The sequence below is a fragment of the Canis lupus genome, chromosome 3 (genome assembly GCF_048164855.1).
Source record: "Canis lupus baileyi chromosome 3, mCanLup2.hap1, whole genome shotgun sequence".
In the NCBI taxonomy this organism is placed as follows: domain Eukaryota; kingdom Metazoa; phylum Chordata; class Mammalia; order Carnivora; family Canidae; genus Canis; species Canis lupus.
In genome coordinates this window covers 66,903,633-66,923,503 of record NC_132840.1, presented here as the reverse complement: position 1 = coordinate 66,923,503, position 19,871 = coordinate 66,903,633, and the positions used below count along the sequence as shown (strand labels likewise).

The 19,871-nt window shown below is 36.0% G+C and overlaps 1 long non-coding RNA gene across 2 annotated transcripts in view; it reads right to left on the bottom strand.

Annotated features, from left to right (window-relative positions):
• The window catches only part of LOC140630930 (uncharacterized), a 165,588-nt gene that overhangs the window by 142,354 nt on the left and 3,363 nt on the right, over nt 1-19,871 (bottom strand). For both annotated transcript variants that reach the window (XR_012028614.1, XR_012028615.1), the window contains one exon: nt 2,182-2,379. This is a non-coding gene — a long non-coding RNA (uncharacterized lncRNA). The remainder of the gene's footprint in view (nt 1-2,181; nt 2,380-19,871) is intronic.

The following is a 19,871-nucleotide window of genomic DNA, read 5'->3' as shown; positions in this document are numbered from 1 at the left end:
GACGTGATATATCAGTAAGAGAAAGGATAAAAACAATATTATCATTTCAATAGACACTAAAAAAGCATTTGACAAAGTACAATATCCATTCATGATAAAAATCCTCAACATAGTAGGTGTAGAGGGAACATACCTCAACATAATAAATATGGTTTTTTTTTGTGAAAAAACCATAGCTAATATCAAGCTTAATGGGAAAAAAACTGAGAGCTTCTCTCCTAAGGTCAGGAACAGGACAAGGATTCACCACTTTTATTCAACACAGTACTGGAAGTCCTAGCCACAGCAATCACACAACAAAAAGAAATAAAAGGCATCCAAAGGAAGAAGTCAAACTTCTATTTTGCAGATGACATGATACTCTTTATAGAAAACCTGAAAGATTCCACCAAAGAACTGCCAGAAATGAATTCAGTAAAATAACAGGATACAAAATCAACGTACAGGAATCTGTTCCATTTGTATACACCAATAATGAAGCAGCAGAAAGAGAAATTAAGAAAACATTTACAATTGCACCTAAACCAGTAAGATACCTAGAAAGGTGTACTCTGAAAACTATAAAACACTGATGAAAGAAACTGAAGACAACACAAAGAAATGGAAAAACATTCCATGCTCATGGATTGAAAGACGAAATATTGTTAAAATGTCTATACTGCCCAAAGCTATCTACACATTTAATGCAATCCTTATCAAAATGTCAACATTTTTCACAGAACTAGAACAAACAATCCTAAAATGTGTATGTAACCACAAAGACCCTAAGTAGCCAAAGCAATCTTGAAAAAGAAGGATGAAGCTGGAGGTATCACAATCTCAGATTTCAAGATATATTACAAAGCTGTAGTAATCAAAACAGTATGGTGCTGGCACAGAAATAGACACATAGGTCAATGGGTCAGATTAGAAAGCCAAGAAATAAAACCACAATTATATGGTCAATAATCTTCAACAAGGGAGGAAAGAATATGCAATAGGAAAAACACAGTCGCATTCAATAAATAGTATCAAAAAAACCTGGACAGCAACATGCAGAGGGATGAAACTGGACCACTTTCTTGCACCATACACAAAAATAAACTCAAAATGGATTAAGGGCTCAAGTGTGAGACATGGAAGCATAAAAATATTAGAAGAGAGCACAGGTAATAATTTCTCTGACACTGGCTATAGCAACATTTTTCTAGATACGTCTCCTGAGGCAAGGGAAACAAAAGCAAAAATAAACTATTGGAACTACATCAAAATAAGAAGCTTCTACACAGCGAAGGAAATAATCAACAAAACTAAAAGGCAACCTACAGAATGGGGAAAAATATTTACAAATATCTGATAAAAGTTTAGTATCCAAAATGTATAAAGAATCTGTACAATTCAACACCAAAAAACCAAATGATCCAATTAAAAATGGGTAGAAGACATTTCTCCAAAGACATCCAGATGGCCAACAGACACATGAAAAGATATTGAACATCACTCATCATCGGGAAATGCAAATCAAAACCACAATGAGATACCACCTCACACCTGTCAGAATGGCTAGTATCAACAACACAAGAAACAACAGGTGTTGGTGAGGATGTGGAGAAAAAGGAACCCTCTTACAGTGTTGGGAGGAATGCAAATTGGAGCAGCTACTCTGGAAAACAGAATAGAGGTTACTCAAAAAGTTAAAAATAGAATTATCTAGTAATTACACTACTGGATATTTACCCAAAAAATACAAAACCATTAATTCAAAGGGATACACGCACCTCTATGTTTATATTTATAGTAGCATTATTTACAATAGCCAAATTATGGAAGTAACCCAAGTGTCCATGGATAGGTGAATGAACAAGGAAGAATATATACACACACACACACACAATGGAATATTATTTAATCATAAAAATATTGTTCAATCATAAAAAAGAACAAAATCTTGCCATTTGCAACAACATGGATAGAGCTAGAGGGTATAATGCTAAGCAAAATAAGTCAGTCAGAGAAATATAAATATCCTATGGTTTCACTCATATGTGGAATTTAAGAAACAAAGGTTTTTTTTTTTTTTTAAAAAAAGGAGAGAGAGTGACAAACCAAGCAACAGACCCTTAACTATTGAGAACAAACTGAAGCACACCAAAAGGGGTGGCAATGAATGAAATAGGTGATAAGGATTAAGAGTACACTTACCATGATGAGCACTGAATAATGCATAAAATTGTTGAATCACCAGGTGCCTGGGTGGCACAGCCAGATAAATGTCTGCCTCTTGGTTTTGGCTCAGGTTGTGATCTCAAGGTTGTAAGACTGAGCCCCACATTACGTTCCAAGCTCAGCATGGAGTCTGCTTCATATTCTCCCTTGTGCTCATATGTGCTCTCTCTCTCTCTAAAATAAATAAATAAGTCTTTAAAAAATGTTGAATCACTATGTTGTATACCTAAATCTAAAATAATGCTGTATGTTAACTATACTGAAATTAAAAAGAAAAAACAACTACCTGTTCTGGGAAAAATTAAATAAGACCTATATAAAGGTAAAGATTATACCATGTTCATGGACTGAAAGAATCGAGATAATTAAAAGATCAATTCTAGTCTCCTTAATTAAATCAGTCCAATGCAATCTGAATTAAAATCCATGCAGAGTTTTTTTGTTGGTTTGTTTGCTTGTTAGAAAATGAAAAGCTAATTCTTAAATTTTGTGGAAATTCAAAAGACTTTTGAATAGTCAAAACAATCTTGAAAAGTGGGTGAGTGGGTAGCCCAGTTGCTTAGGCCTCCAACTCTTGGTTTCAGCTCAGATCATAATCTCATGGGTCATGGGATTGAGACCCACAGTTGGGTTCCCAGCTCAGTGGGGAATCCGCCTGAAGCCTTTCTCCTCCTGCTCCTCCCCCAACTCTCATATACATGCACTTGCTCACTTGCTCTCTCTCTAAAAAAATAAATAAAAAATTTTAAAATATTAAAAATAAACACTGACAGACTTATCTACAAGATTTCAAAACTGCTATAAAGACACAGTAATCAAGACAGTGTTCTATTGGCATAAATATAGAGAAATAGATCAATGTAACAGATTAAAGAATCCACAAATAGGGCTACAACAAGCTATATAATTGAGAAATACTTTTTTATGAATCCACTGAAGCCATGGTCTTACTCACTTTCTAAGTCTCTCTACCTGGTAGGTTGTACAAATAGTTATGAGCCGACTTTTTAAAAAATTTTTATTTATTTTAAAAAATATATTTGATTTTTTTAAAGATTGATTTTTAGCAAAAACATTAATGCAGTTTAAATGGGGGAAACCTTTCACAAATTAGATAACCATATATTTAAAAAAAAAACACCTTAATTCCTCTACCTTACACAACATACAGAATTAATTTGAGAGATTCCTGGGTGGCTCAGTTGGTTAAGCATCCAACTCTTGGTTTCTGCTCAGGTCATGATCTCATGGGTCATGAGATCAAGCCCTGCGATGGGTTCCACACTCAGCAGGGAGTCTCCTTGAAGACTCTCTCTTTGCCTCTGTCTGATTTGTGTGTGCTCTCTCTTTCTCTCTCTCTCACTAAATAAGTAAATCTTAAAAAAAAAAAAAGATAGATGATATACCTAAATCTAAAAGCTAAAACTACAAAGCTTCCAGAAGAAAACATAGGACATTATTTTTGCAACTTGATGTAACCAGAGTTCTTAGATAAAATGCAAAAGTACTAACTGTAACAAAATTTTTTTTAAAAAATTCATGAAAATTGGGACGCCTGGGTGGCTCAGTGGTTGAGCATCTGTCTTTGGCTCAAGTCGTGATCTTGGGGTCCTGGGATGGAGTCTTGCATCAGGCTCCCCACAGGGAGCCTGCTTTTCCCTCTGCCTATGTCTCTCTGCCTCTCTGTGTGTGTCTTTCATGAATAAATAAAATCTTTTTTAAAAATTCATGAAAATATAAAACTTTTGCTCTAAATAAACATTATTAGAGAATTTTAAAATAAGCCATATACTTCAGTTGAGATATATTATACATGAAGAACTTTTATCCAGAACATATAAAAAACAAGTGAATAATTAAAAAGATAAACAGTCCAAATTTAAATCATGCAAAATTTGATGTGATTGTTCATTTTGTGTGTCTACTTGACTGGGCCATGGGGTGCGTGAATATTTGGTGAGGCATTATTCTGTATATTTCTGTGAAGGTATTTTGGTTGACAATTAATTACATTGAAATCTATAGACTAAAGCTAATTGCCCTCCTAATCAGGGTGGACCTCCTTCAATCCCATACAGAAATCCCATATGGAGAAAGAGACTTACATGTTCTGGATACAAGTCATGTTTTGACCTTTGGCAGCTGGCAGACTGAAAAAAGAAAGGGAACCAGTGTAATGGGGAAGAGGAAGGGCCCCAATTAGACATGTTGTATCTAATGTATTTAATGTTGTTGAGTGTACACCTCAAGGAAATGTAGTTACTACAACGTATTTAATGGAAAACATCTAAATTGAGAGAGTAGAGTGAGCCCCCTTGGAAATCCTTGTTAATAGGCTTTTTCCTACACAAGTCCAGTAAGTCACAAAGGGTTGAGTTTCACCAGACTACAACTGGAATGATAATGGAATGCCAGAGGTTTCTTCTCTTCATTGCTCCAACCTCCATATTTGAGGTCTGTGAGCAGGAATGCTCTGAAAGATAATTCATTTTTATAACATTTCTTTTCTTTCAAAAAATCAAGTGGGCTGGGTTCCTGGGTGGCTCAGTCAGTTAAGGGCCCAATTCTTGATTTTGGCTCAGCTCATCATCTCAGGGTCATGAGATTGAGCCCTGTGTTGGACTCCATGATTTGTGGTGTGGAGGTCGGAGAGGTCGCCCTGAGATTATTTCCTTCTGCTCCTTCCTCCACTCACACACACACACTCTCTCTCTCAAACAAATAAATAAATATTTTTAAAAATAAATAAAAATTAAAAAATAAATGGGCTGGTAACTATCTGTACAACCTACTGATAGAGAAACACACAAAAATGAGTAAGACCATAACTTCAATGGATTCATAAAAAAATATTTCTCTGAAGTCAAAGTAGAATATCTATATTTGGTAGAAGAAAAAAATAGACTTTTCAATAGCACAGAACTATTGGAGGCATACAAACAGATCAGTCTATGTGGAAAAGACTCTATAAGACAGTTGGAGCAAGTCAGTCTATTCTGGTATGAATTACTTTCCTCAGTCCATCCACAGTTTGAGAAAAGCCTATTTTTGAAATTTAATTATGCTAAGCCCCTCTCTTATATGCTCTTTTAGGACATTAAGCTGCTTTTCTGCGATAGATTTCCTTCTGTAGGAAACGTGGCCACAGTAGTTACAAAAGGTATTCTAATCAGTTCACGCAACGTCCTGCAGAGGAGTTATAAGAGCTTGGGTGTGTTCCTTCACCACAGGCTATTTCTAACCAATGCAGGTAAAGGCCTAATATCTTTCTACCTCCCAGTCATACGTAAGTCTTTAAAAAACGTCTTAGAGGTTTGGTAAATCAGTGTTGGTTTACATGTAATTTATCTTTTTTCTTTTCTTTCCTTCCCTTCCTTCTTTTCTTTCTCCCTCCTTCCTCCTTCCTCTTTCTTTTCTCTTTCTCTCCTTCCCACTCTCCCTCCATCCCCTTCTTTCCCAAGCCATAGATCTGGATGTTTGAAGGTCAGTGAGTTGACGATGACAGTTAATGAAATGTGATTGTGTAGGCCAGGGAGACACTGATCTCCAATTCTGTGGCTGTGGCTGTGTAAATGAGACACAAGACAAATGTGTAAAAGCATTAGCCCATAAAACACTTAAATTCAGAATTCCCCCAATTTCTCTAGTTGTATTTCATTAGCATTTGGGAAGAGTGTTAATATTTTGTTAAGCTAAGCCTTGCCGCTGTTCTTGCCAAGATAACATAAAAATGCAGTATCAGCTGTAATTTTATCTTGTCCCCTCTTGATATCACCCTACAGAGCAACAGTATGCCTTTAGCAACACAGTCTGTGATACATTGGAGATATCTTTACTTGGTGTTTTTTTTCTAGAAAGCATTATTTTCTCACCTTGTCCTTGGATCTAATGTAGGGGTGCCTAGTGATTTCTGGTAACCAAAAGACTTAAAAGATGTATTGCTGTTCTAATGTAGCCATCACATGCTCCTAAAATATACAAATATGTATTTCTCTCCTTCTCCTGCTACACAGTGTGCAAACAAAAGACTGTCTGATGGCCTGATCTGATGGGGCTAGCCCTTAAGCAATGCCACATGCTTAAAGCACATTTCTGTAAAATTTAATTGCCTAAAAACTCCATTAAACATTCATGTGCACTTTCCTCCCTTCCATTTCTTGCTGATTACTAATTTCTGTGTGTCAGCATAAGCATTCTCTTTTCTCATCACTCTCCTCTTCCTGCTCTGTTCTCTGAGTATGGAATCATTCAGTAATTTAACACTGAAGTATTTTAACACAGGGACTATGGACACAGCTTTCAGTGTCTTCATGATCAGCTCACATAGAAAAGAAAACTTCTCAAGTTTAATTTACAGGGAAGTGATTCTTAATTGTTTCACTCTTATTCGCATAGTCTCTGGCTCATAAGGCCTTTTCATATGGCTTGGGAAAGAAGAATGGAAGGCACATGTCTTCCCTTCCTTCTCCTTTGTCCTCTCAGGGACACAGACAGTGCCTGTCACAAGGCTTAGAAAGTCAGGAAACCCCAGTATAAGTATAATTAACCTGAGGCTCTCACCTTACAGCAAAGGTTCAGGGAAACCCATGTCTGGATTAAACTGAAGAGAACAACAAATATCACTTCTGCAGTGCTTTGCATTATTCAACATCCTTTTACCTATATCTCGTATATGCCAAGCCCACAAACCCTTGAGGTAAGTGTTAAATTTATCTGAACCAAAGTTCAGAGTTTGCTTGTGTTTACACAGTTGGGATGTGGAGCCAGGAAACAAACTTAGATCTAACTCCAAATGGAATTTCTCTGCTTAATTCCATGCTTCATGATTCTTAAAGAAAGTACTAGCAGCAAATTCATAAGATTAGGTAAGATTTTTTTGTTATTTTTAAATTGAGATATAATTGACATTTCAGGTGTTTCAGGTATACAACAGAAGAATACAATATGTGTGTATATTGCAAAATGGTCATCACAACAAGTGTAGTTAGTATCCATCACCACACATAGACATATTTTTTTTCTTGTGATGGTAACTGTTAGGATTGTCTTAGCAACTTTCAAATATACATTATAGTATTAACTATAACCACCATGCTATATATTACACCCCAGGTTTTAATACTTTGTAACTAGTTATTTGTACCTTTTGAACACTTTCACCCTTCTTAGGTGTTTCTTTAATCCCTATTTTTAAGAATAAATTAGTTTCTAGTTTAAATAAAAGGCCAGTCAAGTTATTGGATGTCCACATTGCACATGAAAATTCCAGGAACATCCAGTGAGTACAAAAAATAATGTAAATATGCTTGGGGAGATTAAAAAAAATTTTATGCACCAGCTACTTGTTCTTCCCTAGAATAAATATTGTAGGTCTTCTCGATTTTTTTTTGGAATAAAACAGCTTTAAGGATTCATACTTTAAATAAACTATAAAAGGTCCCTTCAAATGGCCACATCATAAAATGATTTTGTTAGACCACCCTAGGTATGAAAGGAATGAAGTGAACAGATTCAAGGTTAATTGCTATTTAAGTGACAGATATATTTACAAAGCTATAATCCTAGACCAGTTGCCTCCCTGAATCAACCAGTCGACATTCACTATTCTAGGAAACCAGATCAATCTTACTATTAACCCAAATGTGGTACAATTGGCACACACACACACAAAAAAAAACTCTACTAGAATTACCAAAGTTAACACATTCTTAAACTAATTATAAATTATTTTTTGGCTCATTTGTGGTTTCGGATTATCTACATTTTGGATCTATTACTTGATCATCTAAACCTTACTATTTTGTGGGGTGCCTAAGTGGCTCAGTCAGTTAAGGGTCTGCCTTCAGCTCACGTCATGATCCCAGGGCCCTGGGAGCCTGCTTCTCCCCCTCCTGCTTCCCCTGCTTATACTCGAGCTCTCTCTCTGTCAAATAAATAAAGTCTTTTTAAATATATATATATATATATATATATATATATATATAATTTACTATTCTGCTTAAAGAACTTTTTTTAAAGTTCTAAATTTTTATTCTGCTTAAAGTCTTGTTTTTAAATTTTCAGAGCAGCATCATCTATGAATTTCTTTTCATCTAGGATTCTAGAATTCTTACAGGGCATACCATACAGTCTAAGAAACTAAAAACTCAATTCAAAGCTTGGTAGAAGTTTCTGTCCACAGCCTACTACCTCAGAGTGAGAGTTCATAACACAGTAGAATAAAATTAGGACATAAATTACTAATAGATATGTTGGTCTATAACACAAAAATAAAATCTATATTCATTGATTTGCTCATCCCTGAAGCAATTTGACTGAAAAGGAGAAAAAAGAAGAAAAAAGAAAAGAAAAGAAAGGACAAGAAAGGAACTATCTCAACAGGCAGAGAAATCTGAGCTTATAGACTTGTTCTGTTTTCCCCAGGAAAAATTTGTTTCCAGGCTAAAGGAATTACATAGAACAATATAGTATTGAATTATATTGTGAGAATCTCACCACTTTCTGCCCTTTTGCAATTTCTTTGGCTTCTGAAGCACATCCAGAACCATAAGCTCTGTGGTCACAAAGTTCAGTTCTGATCTTGAATAAAAATTGCCAAGGGCATGTTTACTAGATCATAAAATTGGTTTAAGCAAAAGTCTGAGGAATTACGACTTCTCCATATATCATGTTTTCCAAGAAAAGGTGAAGAGAGGGTGAAAATAGATAGAATCAGATGAAATTAGTAATTAAACCTATACACACACGCGCGCGCACACACACACACACACAATTCTAAAGGTTGGTGCCCTGGAAAGCCCATGATTGGTGAAAGTATATAGGGCTGAATTGAATCCCAGCATTGCAATGTCTTTGGGAAAATTATTTTATCTTTTAATATGTAGATTGTTTTTCTTTTTTTAATCTGAGGGGGGAAAATTCACAGAATTATTATGATAATTAAATAAAAATTGATATAAAGAACTTGAAGTCATACTACCTAGATTCCTGGCTCATATAATCCTGGCAAGTGATTTAATGTTGCAGAACCTCACACTCCTCCTTTTTAAAAACAGGAATCATCAGGACACCTTGGTGGCTCAGTGGTTGAGCATTTGCCGTAGGCCCAGGGCATGATCCTGGAGTCCTGGGATCAAGCCCCACATCAGGCTTCCTGCATGGAACCTGCTTCTCTCTCTGCCTATGTCTCTGCCTCTCTCCCTCTATGTCTCTCGTGAATAAATAAAATCTTAAAAAAAAAAAAACAGGAATCATAAGAGTGACCCTTTCACAGGTTTGTTGCTAAGACTAAATGAGATAATGTATATTTACAGCAGAGTGCCAGTTTGGCTGGGTATAATTCTCAAGCCACTTTTCCTCTCAAAACTTTGTAGATATTAGTGTGTTTTCTTCTAGCTGTAGAGAAGCCTGAAGGCAGTCTCAACTCTTTTCCTCTTGTATGTAATTTGCTTTTTTTTTTAAGGTTTTATTTCTTTAGAGCAATTTTAGGTTTACAGTAAAATTGAGAGGAAGGTACAGAGATTTTCCATATACTTTCTGCCTCCCAACATACATACATAGGCTCCCCCGATATCTACATCATTCACTAAAACAGTACATTTTTTTAACCAAAAATGAACCTATATTGACATATTATAATCATACAAAGTCCAAAGTTTGCCTAAGGTTTCACTCTTAATGTTATACATTGAATGGATTTAGACAAATAATGACATATATCCATCTTTGTATCATACAAGGTGTTTTCACTGCCCTAAAGATCCTCTATGCTCTGCCTATTCATCTCCTCTCCCCCACCCCCACTAGCAATCACTGATCTTTCATTGTGTCCATAGTATTTTCCAGAATATCATATAGTTGGATCACAGTACATAGCTTTCTCAGATTGGCTTTTCACTTAGTACTATGCACTTAAGTGCCTCCATGTCTTTCCATGGCCTGATACCTCATTATCTTTTAGTGCTGAATAATATTCCATTATCTCAATGTCAAAAATTTGCATAAAAATGCAAATTTTTATGTGGATATATGGTTTTAACTCCTTTAAGTAAATACCAACAAAACATTACTGGATCCAATGGTAAGTATATCTAATTCTGTAAGAAAACTTACACTCAGCAATGAATGAAAAGTTCCTGTTCTATATCCTCCTCAGCTTTTGGTGTTCTCACTATTCTGAATTTTGGCCATTCTAATAGATGTGTTATAGCATCTCATTTTAATTCACATTCCCCTGATGACATGTGATATGAATCATCTCTTCTTATGCTTACTTTCCATCTGTATATCTTCTTTGGTAGGTATCTTTAAGGTTCACTGGCCCATTTTTTCAATCAATATGTTTTCTTATTGTTGAGTTTTAAGAGTTCTTTGTATATTTTGGATAACAGTCTTCTATCAGATGTGTCTTTTGCAAATATTTTCTCCAAATTTGTGTATTCTCTCTCATTCTCATGATATTGTTTTTTGTGCTCAAGTTTTACATTTATCATTTTTTATGGATCATGTCTTTGGTGTTGTATCTAAAAAAGGTATCAACACACCCAAAGTCCTCCAGATTTTCTCCTATGTCATCCTATGCCCTTTGCATACCACATTTAGGTTTATAATCCATTTTGAGTTAGTTTTTGTGAAGGAATTAATGCCTGTGTCTAGAGTGGTGGGGGCCAGTGGGTGAGAGGGATATGGATGCACAGTCATTCCATTTGCCTAATACACTATCTGCTCCACTATATTGGCTTTGCACTTTGATTAAATATCAGTCGACTATGTTCATAAGGTTCTATTTCTGGGCTCTGTATTCTGTTCCATTAATCTATTTTTTCACCAATATAACCCTACTTGATTACTGAATCTTTATAGTAAGTCTTCGAATTGGGTAGCATCAGTCCTCCAACTTTATTCTTCATCTTCAATATTGTGTTGGGTATTCTGGATCTTTTGTCTCCCTGTATAAACTTTGTCAATATTCATAAAATAACTTACTGAGATTTTTATTGGGATTGCACTGAATCCATAGATCAAGTTGGGGATAACTGACACCTTGACAATATTAAGACTTCCTATCAGTTAACATGGACTATCATTTCATTTATTTAGTTTTCCTTTAATACCATTTATCAAAAATTTAGTTTTCCTTATATGGATCTTGTGCATATTTCGATATACCTAAGTATTTCACTTTTTGGTAATGGTAATGGAAATGTGTTTCTAGTTTCAAATTCCACATGTTCATTGTTGACACACATGAAAGCAATTGACTTTTTTTTAAAATTTTTATTTATTTATGATAGTCACAGAGAGAGAGAGAGGCACAGAGACACAGGCAGAGGGAGAAGCAGGGTCCATGCACCGGGAGCCCGATGTGGGATTCGATCCCGGGTCTCCAGGATCGCGCCCTGGGCCAAAGGCAGGCGCCAAACCGCTGCGCCACCCAGGGATCCCGCAATTGGCTTTTGTATATTAACTTTGGATTCTGCATCCTTGCTATAATCACTTATTGGGTCCAGGAGTTATTTGACTGATTTTTTTTCAATGTTCTACATAGACAACTATGCCATTTGAGAAAGGAAAGAAAGAGAAAAAAAAGAAAGAAAGAAAGAAAGAAAGAAAGAAAGAAAGAAAGAAAGAAAGAAAGAAAGAAAGAAAGAAAGAAAGTTTTATGTCTTCCAATTTGTATACCTTTTATTTTCTCTTCTTGCCTTACTGCATTAGCAAAGACTTCCAGTATGATGTTGAAAAAGGAGTGGTGAGAAGGAGCATCCTTGTCTTTTATCTGATCTTATGGGAGCTTTGAGTTTCTCATCATTAAGTATGATGTTAGCTGTATATGTGTGTGTGCATATATATATGTATATATATATGACATACATAAGCATACATAACTGAATACATAACTACTATTATTGTTTCTAACAGACTTAACTGTTAGATTGGTTAAGAATAAGAAAAAAGTTTAAAAAAAGAAATAAAAAAGTTTTTATCTTCACTAGTTCTCTTTGATGCTTTGCCTTTTTTATGTAGCTCTGAGTTTCTGATATATATTATATTCCTTCTCTCTAAAGAATTTCTTTTAACATTTCTTGCAAAGCAGGTCTATTGGCAAGAAATTCCCTCAATTTTTGTTTGTCTAAGTTTTTATTTCCCCTTCACTTTTTAATAATTTTGCAGGGTACAGAATTCTAGGTAGGTGGGGTTTTTTTTTCAATCAATACCTTAAATATTTCATCCACTGTCTTTTTGTTAGCATGGTTTCTGAGAAGTCACATAAAATTATCTTTGCTCCTCTTTAGGTAAGATGTCTTTGCCTCTGGCTTCTTTAACCATTTTTTCTTCATCTTTGATTTTTCCATAATTTAAAAATGATACACTTAGGTGTGGTTTTTTTGTATTTATCCTACCTTATGTTCTTAAGCTTCCTGGATCTGTGATTTCACATGTAATATTAATTTGGGTAAATTCTCAGTCATTATTGTTTCAAAACATTTCTTCTGTTCTTTTCCCTTTTTCTTCTAAAGAGAAGAAAATACCCACTGGGTATTCTAATAGGTATTTTCATTATGTGTATGTTACACTTTTTATAGTTACCCCGTAGTCCTTAGATACTACATTCTGTCTTCAGGCTTTGTTTTCTTTCTTTTTTGGTTTTCAGATATTCTGTTGGTACATCCTCTAGCTCAGAGATACTTTCTTCAGGCATGTCTAATCTACTAATGAGCCCATCAAAGACTTCCTTAATTTCTGTTACTGTGTCATTGTTGTTGTTGATCTCTAGCATTTCTTTTTAGTTCTTTCTTAGAATTTCCATCTTTCTGCTTACATAGCCTAACTATTCTTGCATGCTGACTACTTTATGCAGTAGAGCCCTTAGTATATTACTCATAGCTGTTTTAAACTCCAATATGAAAATCCCAATGTCCCTGCCATGTCTGGATCTGATACATACTCTGTTTCTCAAATTGTGGAGGGGATTCATTGTGCTCTGTTTCCTTTTTGTTATGCCTTATAACTCTATCTTGATAGCTAGACATGCTGTACTAGGTAAAAGGAACTGCAGTAAGTAGGCCTTTAATAACGTGCTGGTGAGGTGCTGGGGAGGGAAAACATTCTACAGTCCTATGATTAGGTCTATGTTTCAGTGAGTTTATGCCTCTGGACTGTGAACTTTACAAGTGTTTCTCAGTTGTTTTTTTTTTTTTTTTCTCTCCCTTACATGGGACATGATGGCTAAGGAGGGTTGGAATGAGGTATTTCCTTTCCCCAGGTCTCTTAGGTTCTGGTAATACATCCGGTTAGGCTCTGGTTAACAAGTTTTCCATGAAGGGCAGGTGTTTTTAAGAAAACAGAATGCTCTGGTGTATTTCAAACTGGTTCTTTTGGGATCCCTGGGTGGCTCAGCAGTTTGGCGCCTGCCTTTGCCCAAGGCGCGATTCTGGAGTCCTGGGATTGAGTCCCGTGTCGGGCTCCCTGCGTGGAGCCTGCTTCTCTCTCTGCCTTGTGTCTCTGCCTCTCTCTGTGTGTGTGTCTCTCATGAATAAATAAATAAAATCTTTAAAAAAACAAACAAACAAACTGGTTCTTTTCCCCCTCTCTCAGTTGGAAACTGCCAGGGATTTTTCTTCTGATACTTAGTACCCTGGAAATCTTACAATGATATGGGACACCCTGCCCCCTGCCCATCACTCTACCATGTCTAGGTCCCCCTGGAGATTTTAACTTTCAGAGTTGTCCACACTGAACCTCTAGCTACTCATCAATTACAGTTCAGGTTTTCCTATCCTGGCACAGCAGCAGCTTCCTTTTGTGAGTATCTCCATCAGTAAGCCCTGGCTCCCTGTATTTCCCTATCTCCCCAATCTTGTGTGTAGCACTTTTCCCTGTGTGTTCCCCTCCTATGGATCCAAGAAGAGCAGTTAATTTTTCAGTCTGTTCAGATTTTTACTTGTATTTAAGTTCTAGTGATGACTTCCAATCTCCCTATAAGTGGAACCAGAGATTAGATAAGTTGGTTTTTATGTCTGAATAAGTGAAGAAATCTTTCTTCATTCTTTCATTCATTCAACGAATACTTACTGGGCACCTCTGACTTGCTCAACAGCATTCTAGGCACTAACCATATAGCAGTGAACAAAACACTCTTGCCTTTATGGAACTTGCATTATAGTGGAACCTTGAAGTTTAATAGTTTAATAAGGATATATCCTGATGCTAAGTATTCTGTTTTTAATTTACCAAAAACACAGGATGTTCTTTGGATCTTAAAGTTAAGTTTTTGCATCTAGTTTACTTATTTATTTGTTCTGTAATGACATTGATTCGAGTCCTCATTTTATTTAAAACTTGTGACTTCTCTTTTCATCTGTCATTGCCTCTTTGAGCTTTTATTCATTAAATACTGGTTTTCATTAAGTGCAGCATTTATGAATTATTTTATGTTCCTTTATATTCTCAATTCATTTCATTTAGGTTGGACTCTATCTTTTGCATCCAATGCATGATTTCATGTTGTGCTATTATATTTTTGCACCACTGCCACATCATTTTGTTTCATCTTGCTTATTCTCTGCTATCTCTTCTGAGATTCTATTATATAGTCTGTACTAGGACTCTCTGCTTCTCTCTGCTTATAGTTGGGGTGGAGGGTGGTACACCATTCAATGGATGAGGACTTTCAAGTTTTAGATTATTTCTTGAATTAGCTTTGAAGTCCTCCCTTCCATAAGAGAAAGGCAGCCTCAATGTTCATTTTTCATTATCATCAGTTTCTTTCTAGCAGCAGTTTCTACTAATCATTGATCCTGAGGAAAAGAGAAAAATAAAGATACTTATTTATTGTGTTTCTTTCTAGACTTAGTGATATTAGCAAGAATGATATTTGGCCAATTCAGAAGTTTGCCCCCTAGATTTGGAGTGAAGTGAAAACAAACAAACAAACAATAGCATCACTACTCTTCTTTACTACTCTCTGAAATCTTTTCACCCCCTCGATAACCATGTTTTGGAATGTTTAACCTGGACCAATGTTTTTTAACCTTAGACACAGGTATGGAGCTTTAAAAAAATTCTACATTTAGGCTGCACTCAAAACCAATTAAATTAGAATTTCTGGAGAAGGGGCCCAAATATTACTTTCAAAAGTTCCCAAGGTGGTTTCGATGCTTCAGATCTGACCTTGAGAACTGCAGGCTGAGGTTATGTTCCTTTCCTTCTTTGGAGGCAGTAAGTGATTTTTAAAAGCTCTTTTTGTTTATTTTGTGGGTATGCACTTCCAGACAAATTTCATGGTATGATAAAATTTTTGTCTGACATCTTCCTAGTCACTTCTTAACAGAAAATCAAGAAGTTCTCAGTAACTATGTGCTAGTTGCTTATGTGTCTTTTTCACATGTATGATACAGCCCTCTGAAGTCCACTTCTGCCTTTCCCTCATTCAACATACACCTTTCTATCATAGGAAAAAAACAATAATTTCCCATTTCATTCATGTAACCATCCTCATTTTGAATAAAAATGACAGTACAGGTGCTATAGTTATATCCAATATTAGGAAAATCATAAATTCACTTATTCAACATTTGTGGGATCAAAAGTCATGATTTTTCTCAACACCTTGAGTGTGTGCATGTGTGTGCATGTGTCTGTACACACAAGTGTATGTTGGGAAAAGAGAAATGACAGGGCCTTGAGAGATGCATATATTAAACATGTGGGGAGGAAAAGAGGATCCAGCAAAGATCATTTAGAGAATTCAGAGAAATAGAGCAACTAAAATTTAAGCTTTAGAAAGTAGAAATAGAAAGCATGTCTAATTTGTTCATTTTGTATCTTCAGTGGTTAGCGCAACTGGGTAGTGGATATATATTTGTAAAATTAATGAATGAATGCAAGACTAGTGGGACACCTGGGTGGCTCAGCGGTTTAGTGCCGCCTTCAGCCCAGGACGTGATCCTGGAGACCCAGGATCGAGTCCCACATCAGGCTCCCTGCGTGGAGCCTGCTTCTCCCTCTGCTTGTGTCTCTGCCTCTCTCTCTCTCTCTCTCCCTGTCTCTCATGAATAAATCAATAAAATCTTAAAAAAAAAAAAAAGGACTAGTGTCATGGCTGCTAAAAGAAGAGTGGCAGGACACATGCTATAAAGCATCATCTTTGATTATAGAAGTTATTGCATTTGCTTACTGGGAAATCACAAAAGGAATCTCATATTTGGAAAAAGGGAAGGCAATGAAAAAGTAGAGGCAGTTTATATAGATTCTTACTCCAAAAGTTGGCAATAAGCAAAAAAAAAGAAAGTTGGTGTGGGGGGAGGGGGGCGGCATAGTGATAACTCAAAAAGGAAGCATGTTGGAAGAACTTTTAATACTGTAAGGATGTAAGAAAGAAACAATGGAGGGGAAGTGACTAAAGGAGAACATGCCTCATTCTCCCATCACCACTGCATTAAAATTCATTGCATACACAGCAATGTCCTAATAGGACTCGATTAACATGTTATACATATAGGGACAGAAAAAGGTTAAGCAGAGATTAAGCAGGGTTTGGTTGGGGTTTTTATTTAACTACAGAATTTATCAAAGATTTACTATGCACATTAATATATACATTTTATAATGTACACACATTAATGTATAATCACATTAGTGGTATTTTCCATGGAACCCTTAACTATGGAACCCCTCCTTTTTAAAAAGAGTATTCTAATGGACTAGTGTTGCAAATAACATGCTTCAGAAAATATGCTTTAAAGTAAAAATTCTTTCAGAATTTCTATATCTGACTTTTTTTAGTTGACATAAGCACTATTAAAAAAGAAATCTGTTTTGGTTTTGTTGTTTTATTTTTTTTAATTCAGGTATAGTTAACATACAATGTTAGTTTCATGTGTACAATATAATGATACAATAATTCTATATGTTACTCAGTGCTCTTCATGATAAGTGTACTCTCAATCCCCTTCATTTATTTCACCCATTCCTCCATCCACCTCTCCTCTGGCAGCCACAAGTTTTTTCTCTGTGTTTGAGAGTTCTGGGGGTTCTTCTCTTTTTTCTTTGATCATTTGTTTTATTTCTTAAGTTCCACATCTTAGTGAAATCAGATGGTCTTTCTCTGACTTATTTTGCTTAGTTTTGTACTCTCTAATCTACTCACGTTGCTGCTAAAGGCAAGACTTCAATCTTTTTTACAGCTGAGTAATATTCTATTGCATACATATCCCACATCTTCTTTATCCATTCATCTTTTGATGGAAACTTGAGTTGTTTCCATAATTTGGCTATTCTAAATAATGCTGCAATAAACATATTTTTTGTTCTATTACCATAACATCTTCTGTTAGTTCCCATTGCAAATATGCAACAGTTGATTTTCATTTTTTAAATAGGATTTAAGAGAAAGGATTTAAGTTTCATACTTTTGAGAATCAGAACTGGACTGGAATGCTGTGGCACTACTTATCAGCTGAGCAATCTTGCACAACTTACTGAACTCACTCATGTACTGAGCTCCCTAAGCTCTACTGTATCAGCACAGACAATAATCACCTGTGTGCTGCAGATATAACCATGAAATAGCAGTATAGTTAAAAGGGCTAATTTCCACAAATGCCTCGGGAGGATTCTAACACAAACATGTAGACAGAGCTAAAAACATGCAGTCAATTGAAATGTCTAGAAACAGACAAGAAATGTCTAGAAACAGAAAAGAAACCTGAAGTGCTTTGTGGGGAGAGGTGTCACAGATTGTGCTCACCCTTGAATAATGGGCAAGAACATAAAGCATGTGATAGACCACAAATGATAATCAGTTAATTAATTTAATCTGGCTGACAGAGCAACCTAAACTTTGATGGAAAATAGAAATTTCTCCTTTTTGCTGTTTCTTATTAAAATATCAAGCTGCAGGGCACCTGGGTGACTCAGTTGGTTAAGCATCTGCCTTCAGCTCAGGTCATGATCCCAGGGTCCTGGGATGGAGCCCCACATCAGGCTCCTGGCTCAGCAGGGAGTCTGCTTCTTCCTCTCTCTCTCCCTGTCTCTCACATAAATAAATAAAATCTTTACAAAATATAAAATATCAAGTTGCTTTGCAAAATACACTTTAAAAATAATTAAGCTAAGCCTCTGACCAGAAAGCAAGCTTATCATGGACTAAGCAGAAGGGTTTAGGGGCATATGTAGCTTTATCTCACACAAAATGAATGGAACGCAATTTATGATGTTCTTCAGTGGCAAGGAACAAAAATTAGACCATATCATCAGGTGTAGTGGTTAAGAGTGTGAGTTTTGAGTGTCCTGAGTTGATCTTGGCTCTTCAACTCATACCTGTATAATCTTTGATAAGTACTTTAATAGCTCTGAGCTCTTCACTTGTATATTGGGCATAAAAATACAAAATATTAGGGTTGTTTCAAAGATTATGATAGTGTGTAAAGTGATTAGCTTAGTGTTTTGACTACCAAATCCTTTTCTCCGTATCATCTTCAACCTCTCAATAAGTGATAGCTATTATTAATATTATAATACTCTGACATCATAAGTGTATGGCTTTTGAACTCAATCAGATCAAGGTTCAAACCCACCATTTTTTGATTAACGACCTCAGAAAGCTGCTTAACTTCCCTGAGCTTCAACTTCTTATTTATTCTTTTTTAAACTTTCTTTTTTATTTTTTTGAGAGACAGAGAAAGAAGAGGCAGAGACAGAATCTTAAGCAGGCTCCCCACCCAGTGTAGAGCCCAATGAGGGGCTCAATCTCATAACCTGACATCAAGACCTCAGCTGAAATCAAGAGTCAGACACTTAACAGACTGAGAACCCAGGTACCCCTCATCTTCATATTTAAAAATGAGTATAATAATACCGACATCTTTAGTGATGATAGAGGTTAAATGAAATGATGCATATAATGTATATCTAACACATGGTAGGCATTCAACAGACACCAGTCATTTTTACAACTTTCCCTGGGGAATAATGTTCAAATTTTTACCATAGAATCCAAGGTCCTTCACAGTCTGACTAAGCTCTTTTTTTTTTTTTTTTTTTTTTAATTTTATTTATTTATGATAGTTACACAGAGAGAGAGAGAGAGAGGCAGAGACATAGGCAGAGGGAGAAGCAGGCTCCATGCACCGGGAGCCCGACGTGGGATTTGATCCTGGGTCTCCAGGATCGCGCCCTGGGCCAAAGGCAGGCGCTAAACCGCTGCGCCACCCAGGGATCCCTAAGCTCTTTTTCCAGCCTCAGCTTTTAGCATCCTCCTTCTATACTCCCCCTTCTTCCTTCCTTCCTCCTCTGCTTTTCCTAACTACCCTCTTACTTCATAAATTTCTACTCTTAAAACTGGAATTTTGTTCTTTAAGGAAATAGCCCCTTTTGAGATTCTAACCAAGGATGAGAAAGTCCCCATGTCAGATCTTGACAATTAACTAAGTCAAAACCTCACTTATATCAAGGCTCACAGTCATCCTGGGACGGCTTGATCTTTTACAACAGTAAGACACTGTCAACTTTTTCTCTTTCTGAAAAATTCTACTAATTCAACACACATACAGTCACACATTTGGTATTTGTCATTCTTCTCTGACCTCCTTAGCTCTCTTGCCCGTTTTTCATCTTCTACTATCTTCCCTGTTAGTAGTTCCCCAGCATGAGACAGTGGTGATTAT